Consider the following 8,305-nt stretch of genomic DNA (forward strand, 5'->3'; position numbering starts at 1 on the left):
CAAAAATAACAAGTGTCTACTATCCAGAGAGTGAATCCCTCTCCCGTCTCCTCATTCCTTGTAACCACTAATAAACATTAGTTTCTGTATATTTACCTGTTCATGTCATTTTATAAAAGTGAGAATATATGATATTTGTTTTTTTGTGATTGACTTATTGAGCTCAACATAATTTCCTCCAGGCTCATCCACGTTGTAAGATGTTTCTGGAACTCATTTTTATTTATCTCTAAGTAGTATTCCATTGTATCTGTGTACCACATTTTACTTATCCATTCATCCATTGATGGGCACTTGCATCGTTTTGCTTTTCTGAATAATGCTGCAATGAACATAGGTGTGGTCCTCATTTTTGAAGGATACTTTTGCTGGATAGAGTATTCTTGGTTGACATTTCTTTTCTTTCAGCACTTTGAATATGTCATTCCGTTGCCTTGTGGCCTCCAAGTATTCTGAGGAGAAATCAGCACTTAATCTTATTGGCAGCCTTTCTATGTGACTATTCACTTTTATCTTGTTGTTTTCAGGATTATTTCTTTGTCTTTAGTTTCAGAGCTCTTGATTATAATGTGGATATCTTTGTGGCTATCATATTTGGAGTTTTTGAGCTTATTGGATTTGTAGGTTCATGTCCTTTGTTAGATTTGGGACAGTTTATGCTATTATTTCTTCAAATTTTCTTTCTGTCCCTTTCTCTCTCTGTATCCTGGGATTTCCATGATGTGTATGTTGATCCATTTGGTATTATCCCACAATTTCATTACTCTGCTCAGCAGTCTTGAACCTTCTCTATTGTTGTTCTTCAGCCTCCATAATTTCAATGGCCTTATCCTATATCTTACTGATTCTTTCTTCTGCCTGCTCAAATCTGTTGTTAAATCCTTCCAATGGGTTTTTCATTTCAGTACTTTTCCACTTCCAGTTTTTCTGTTTGTTTTTATAATAATGTCTATCTTTTTATGTAAACTCTTGATTTTTTATCTTTTTTCATACATAGTTTTCCAAATTTCCTTCAGTTCCTTGTTTTCCTTTGGTTCTTTGAACTTGTTTAATATTGTTATATTATTTTCTTCCACTCAGTTCATTATTTGGGCTTTCATAAATATGAATTTTCTCCTTTGTCTCGTTAACTTGGATGGGCCATTGATTACAGTTTCTTTGTTTACCCTGTAATTGTTGTTGTTGTTTGATCTGGGTGTCTGTCTGCATTGCACATGCAGACAGACTGTTCTTCAGACTCCCAGCAGCAATAAAACTTTTAGAAATGAGGACTGCTCCCAGAGGTACTAAATACTCCTGGGTGCTACTTTTGTCCAGTATGATTGAACTGTACACATGAGATACGTACATAGTGTTGGCAAAATGAAAGCCATTACTATTATTTCTAGAAAGCAAACAGTAAACAATAGGAACAGATTACTTATGGTGAACGAGCCCAATCCTTCTACACGTAGCTCACTTTGTAAGACAGGAACCACCTTACTCTTCATCCATGTCCATACTTATGTCACTCAGCAGGTACACTGTGGTTCAGGTCAGATGCTGTGTTCACATAACTGCAACCTTCAGCTCCTGCCACGCTTCCTGGACCCTTGTGGATCTGGCAGTGTTTTGATATGCTGCTGTGTCTTGCTGGGCCTTACTGTACCTAGCCCATGCTCTGCTCTGCCACTGGATTCACTGGGTCTTGCTGAGCCTAGCATCACTGGCTCTTCCCTGCTGTAGAAAGATCCCTGCACAGGATCTTCCGAGCCTCTGCAAGCACCCCTGCCCAGAGATGGCCAGCTTCTCTCCATGGGCCAACTAGCCCTCTGCAACCATCTCTCTCCATGGATGAACAAGCCCACCATTTCTCTCGGTCTTCAGTGTTACAGTCCTAGGCCAATATTACAGCTCTTTTATTTGCGTCTAGGAGGTTCTCAGCACAGGGACCCCGGGTCCAAAGAATCGAGGCTCTTGATGGTCATGAGGTCCCCAGAAACCTCTGTGAGATTGGCTGCTAATATAGGAAAACTCCCTGTCAATCTCAAGGTGTGACCCACCAAGTAGGACCACAAACCGACCAACCCACAGATGGACCACAAGCTGCTCAATCTTATTAGGTGGTGTGTTAGTTATCTAGTGCTGGGATAACAGAAGTACCACAAATGGGTGGCTTTAACAGACATAAATTTATTTCCTCACAGTTTAGGAGGCTAGAAGTCTGAATTCAGGGTGCCAATTCTAGAGGAAGGCTTTCTCTCTCTGTTGGCTCTGGGGGAATGTCCTTATCTCTTTGAGCTTCTGCTTCTGGGCAATCTTACAATAGCTTGGTATCTCTCTTCCCCCATCTCTGCTTCTCTTTTGCATTTAATCTCTTTCATATATCAAAAGAGATTGACTCAAGGTACACCCTACACTAATCCTATAGCATTAACATAACAAAGAAAACCCTTTCTCAAGTAGAATTATAGACACAAGTATAGGGGTTAAGATTTACAACACGTATTTTGGGGGACACAATTCCATCCATAATATTCCACATTTTGGCCCCAAAAGTTCATGTTCATCTCACATGCAAAACACATTTACCCTATCACATCATCCCAAAAGTATTCAATCAACACCAAGTCCAAAATCTTATCTTCTGCATCATCTAAATCAAATATGGGTGAGAATTTCATCATATTCTATCCTGGGGCAAAATTCCTCTTCGTCTGTGAATCTGTGAAATCTAGATTACAAATTATCTGTTTCCAAAGTACAATGGTGGAACAGGCACAAGGTAGACATTTCCATTACAAATGGGAGAAATTGGAGAGAAAGAAGGGATAACAGGCACCAAGCAATTACAAAACCAAGCAGAAAAATTTACATTTTCTCTCAAGGCTTGAAAATAATGCTCTCTTCTCTGAGACCACCTAGGCAATGACCCTGCCTTCTAGACTCTGAGGGTTGACCACATCGTCTAGATTCTGAGGGTAGGCCCCTTGGTTCTGGGCTTCAGCTCCACCTTCCACGTCCACTGGAAAAGCAACTCTACTCTCTTGGCTTTGGGTGGCCCCATTCTCCTAGTCCATCTGTGAGGTGACCCCACCCCCTGGGCCCTTGCAGGCTCCATTTTTCTGCCTCTTGGGCATGGGAGCTCTGCTCCCTCAGCTTTAGGCAGCAGCCCCATACATCTGGCACACCATAACAGCAGCCTCACTCTCAAGAACCGAGTTGGCAAAGATATGACTCTTTGAAACCTAGGAGGCTTTGGCCCCACCCTTTAGACCCAGGAAATAGTGGCTGCACCCTTTGAAACTGAGAAGGCCCTGCTTCCCATGTTCCTTCCAACAGTTCTGCTGATCTCTGAGCTGCTCCAGGGGTAATCCTTTTCTTTTCTTGGTGGACAACAGATGTAGCTCCTTTGGCCTGTTTCCTACTTGTAGAATTCCAAGAGGCAGATAGCATTCTTTCCTTTTGCTCTTTCTCTGTCCCCTTCAGTCTAAGCTGATGGGTTTTCTGCTGTGGTAGTTGGTTAGGTCCATCATTCGCAGGTTTAATCTGTTTTAAAAAAAGATTGTGTAGCCATGTCCTTGGTGAAAATTCTAGGAAATGTGTCCTTAGTTTGTACAACGGAATTTTCCAAATCTTTAAGTTCTGTTTTCATTTTGCACAATTCAGTTTTAAGTTCATCTCTTTCTTCTCGAATTTTACTATAAGTGGCAGGGAGATGCCACACAGCCCCTTTAAGAGTTGCTTAAAAATCTCATCAGCCAGATATCCAAGTTCATCATCTACAAGTTCTACCTTTCACCAAACATTTAAATGTAATTCAGACAAGTTCTTTGCCTCTGCATATGAACATCGCCCTTCTTCCATTGTCCAACCACCTGTTCATCATTTTACTTTAAAGCCTCACTAGAAGCACATTTAATGTCCACATTTCTAGCAACATTCTGTTGCTGGTGCCATATGTATTTTCAAAGACAATAGAGACTTTCTTTATAGCTCTCCTCACTTCCTTCTGAGCCCTCAATAGAATTGCCTTTGATGTCCATAATTCCACCAACAGTCTCTTCAAAGCAATGTAGGCTTTTACTGTTAGGCACCGTTAAAACTCTTCCAGCCTCTACCCATTACCCAATTCCAAAAATGTTTCCACATTTTAGGTATCTGTTAGAGAAGCACCCCACTCTTCTGGTATCAAATTCTGTCTTAGTTATCTAGTGCTGTTATATTAGAAATACCACAAATGGGTGGCCAACCACAGACTCTCAACACTTGCTGTTGTCTATCTTTTTATTATAGCCACCCTGTTGTTGTTAGGTATTGTTGAGTTGGTTCTCACTCATAACATCCCTATGTACAACAGAACGAAACAAACAGAAATTTATTTTCTCACAGTTTATGAGCCTAGAAGTCCGAATTCAAGGTGCCAGCTTTGGGGAAATCTTTCTCTCTGTGCCAGTTCTGGAAGAAGTTCCTTGTGTCTTTGAGCTTCTGCTCCTGAGTGATCTTCATGTAGCTTGTCATCTGTCTTCCCCTATCTCTGCTTCTCTCTTGTGTTTACTCTCTTTTATATTTCAAGAGAGATGACTCAAGATACACTCTATACTAATCTTGTCTCATTAAATAACAAAGACAACCCATCCCAAAGTGAGATTATAACCACAGGCATGGAGGTTAGGAATTACAACACATATTTTGGGGGGGACACAATTCAATTCATAACAGGTGTATTACAAATCACTCATGCAGCTAGTAAATCAATCAATCCCTGTAAGCTGCTTATGCAGATGGTAAATAGATGAATCACTTGCAAGACTGTGGCTTGACCAACCATTCTGGGAGGATTACAAACCCAGGGTCAGAAAGGTCATATAAGGGAAACTCATTGCACAGCACTGGGGCATTAGAATTTTTCAAGGTGCTATCTTAGTTATGCTAAGTATTCAATTTTTCAACATTGCTACTTTCTGCCAGAAACTCATAAACAGGTAGAGCCTTTAGATTTTACTTACCACTCTTTCTCCCTCTCTGCTATAACTCCATTTCAGTCCAGATCAAGGTTTCTGTCCTTCAAGGGTTCTTAAACAAAATAGAGATAACACACTAATCAATTCATCCTCCAATCAATTTGTCCTGTAATCTTTGATTACCCCTCCCTCATCTGCTCTATGAGGGCGGTGTTTCTGTCCACACAACCTTTTCAATCCTTGAGCATCTCCGAAACTTGTCAGAAAACCTACAATGAATGAACTTCCCTCTGGTGGGTGCAGACCTCAGGCCTTGGTTGCTGCTTTCTCCTCTGCTCTGAGAGGGTCCACTTTTCCAAGAGCAGAGATCAGGCCCCTTTCTGTGCTCAGGCAAGCTGTGTGTGACTGGGATTGTAGCAGTCTTTATGCCACACCTAGATGGAGAGAGACAGATATGCCCCAAACAGAGCACCAAGGATATCTATCCTATTTATTTTAGAGCCAGAGCCTGGGACCCTTCCTTGCACACAGGGGAGCAACGTGTTGGCTGGGGGAGTAGGCTCTTCTGCAGCCAACAGTTTGTGAACCATTGCAGCTGTCTGCAGCCATCAAACATACACTGCTTCAGGAGGGAGAAGGATGGGACAGTAGAAGACGTGCTCTTCCTACCATATGAGACTTGTCATTCACTTGGTTCCATCTGCAGCTCTTTGCTGTTGTCCTCTTCGCACCACATCAGCGTCTTACAGGGCCAACCACAGACTTTCAACACTTGCTGTTATCTGTCTTTTTATTATAGCCACTCTGTTGTTGTTAGGTATTGTTGAGTTGGTTCTCACTCATAACATCCCTATGTACAACAGAACGAAACACTGCCCGATTCTGCACCATCCTCACAATAACTGCTAATTTTGAGCCATTGTTCCAGACACTGTGCCAATCCATCTCGTTGAGGGTCTTCCACTTTTTTGCTGACCCTCTACTTAAGCATGATGTCCTTCTTCAGGGACTGGTCCTTCCTGATAACATATCCAAAATACATAAGAAGTTTCTCCATCCTCACTTCAAAGAAGCATTCTGGCTGTACTTCTTCCAAGACAGATTAGTTACTTCTTCTGGCAGTCCATAGTATATTCAGTATTCTTCACCAACAAAGAGATGAATTCTTCCCTGATCTTCCTTATTCATTAACCAGCTTCGCATGCATATGAGGCAATCGAAAATACCATGGCTTGGGTCAGGCGCACCTTAGTCCTCAAAGTGACATCTTTGCTTTTTAACACTTTAAATAAGTCTTTCTCAGCAGTTTTGCCCAATGCAATAAGTTGTTTGATTTCTTGACTGCTGCTTCCGTGGGCGTTTATTGTGGATCCAAGTAAAATGAAATCCTTGATACCTTCAGTATATTCTCCATTTATCATGTTGCTTATTGGTCCAGTTGTGAAGATTTTTGTTTTATTTATGTTGAGGTGTAATCTGTACTGAAGGCTATAGTCTTTTACCATCATCGGTAAGTGCTTCATGTCCTCTTCACTTTCAACAAGCAAGGTTGTGTCAGCTGCATAATGAGTCTTCATCTAATCCTGATGCCATATTCTTCTTCATATAGTCCAGCTTCTCAGATTATTTGCTCAGCATACAGATTGAATAAATATGGCGAAAGGATACAGTCCTGACACACACCTTTCCTGATTTTAAACCACACAGTATCACCTTGTTCTGTTCAAACAACTGCCTCTTGGTCTATGTACAGGTTCCGCATAAGCACAATTAAGTGTTTTGGAATTCTCATACTTCGCAATGTCATCCATAATTTGTTATGATCCACACAGTCGAATGCCTTTGCATAGTCAATAAAACACAGGTAAACATCTTTCTGGTATTCTCTGCTTTCAGCCAAGATCCATCAACATCAGCAAAGATATCCCTTGTTGCATGTCCTCTTCTGAATTCGGGTTGAATTTCTGGCAGTTCCTTGTCCATGTACTGCTGCAACCGTTTTTGAATTCTCTTCAGCATAATTGTACTTGCATGTGATATTAACGATATTGTTTGATAATTTCCACATTCTGTTGGATAACCTTTCTTTGGAATGGGCAGAAGTATGGATCTCTTCCATTCGCTTGGCCGTGTAGCTGTATTCCAATTTTCTTGGCATAGATGAGTGAGTGCTTCCAGTTTTGCATCCGTTTGTTGAAACATCTCAATTGGTATTCCTTCAACTCTTGGAGTTTGGTTTTTCGCCGATGCCTTCAGTGCAGCTTGGACTACTTCCTTCAATATCATCGGTTCTTGATCAAATTCTACCTTTTGAAATGGTTGAACATGAACCAATTATTTTTGGTACAGTGACTCTGTATTCCTTCCATCTTATTTTGATGCTTCCTTGGTTGTTCAATATTTTGCACATAGAATCCTTCAAAATTGCAACTCGAGGTTTAATTTTATTTTCTTTAGTTCTTTCAGCCTGAGAAATGCTGAGTGTGTTCTTTCCTGTTGGTTTTCAAACTCCAAGTGTTTGCACTTCTCATTATAATACTTTACTTTGTCTTCTTGGGCCTCTCTTTGAAATCTGTTCAGCTCTTTTACTTCATCATTTCTTCCATTCGCCTGTAGCTACTCTATGTTCAAGAGCAAGTTTCAGAGTCTCTTCTGACATCCATTTTTGTCTTTTTTTTCTTTCCTGTTCTTTTAATTATCTTTTACTTTCTTTATGTATGATGTCTTTCCACAACTCTTCTGATCTTTGGTCATTAGTGTTCAATGTGTTAAATGTATTCTTGAGATGGTCTCTAAAATCAGGTGGGATATACTCAAGGTCGTATTTTGGTTCTCCTGTATTTGTTTCAATTTTCTTCAGCTTCAACTTAAATTTACATATGAGAAATTGATGGTCTGTTCCGCAGTCAGCCCATGGCCTTGTTCTGACTAATGATGTTGAGCTTTTCCATTGTCTCTTTCCACAAATGTATTCGATTTGCAATGAATAAGTCATTGGTCTTGCAAAATTCTATCATGTGGTCTCCTGCATTGTTTCTGTCACCAAGGCCATATTTTCTGACTATTGTTCCTTCTTCTTTGTTTCCAACTTTTACATTCCAATCGCAAGTAATTATCAGTGCATCTTTTTTTCCTCTTTCTTAATTGTACTTTAGGTGAAGGTTTACAGAACAAATAGTTGCTCATTAAACAGTCAGTACACATATTGTTTTATGACATTGGTTAACAACCTCATGAAATGTCAACCCTCTCCCCCCCTTTCTTTTGGTGAAAATATACATAGCCAAAGATACACCATTTCAAAAATTTCTACATGCAAAATTCAGTGACATCGATTACATTCTTCCAGTTGTGCTGCTATT

The sequence above is a fragment of the Trichechus manatus genome, unplaced genomic scaffold (assembly GCF_000243295.1).
Source record: "Trichechus manatus latirostris isolate Lorelei unplaced genomic scaffold, TriManLat1.0 scaffold00086, whole genome shotgun sequence".
Lineage (NCBI taxonomy): Eukaryota > Metazoa > Chordata > Mammalia > Sirenia > Trichechidae > Trichechus > Trichechus manatus.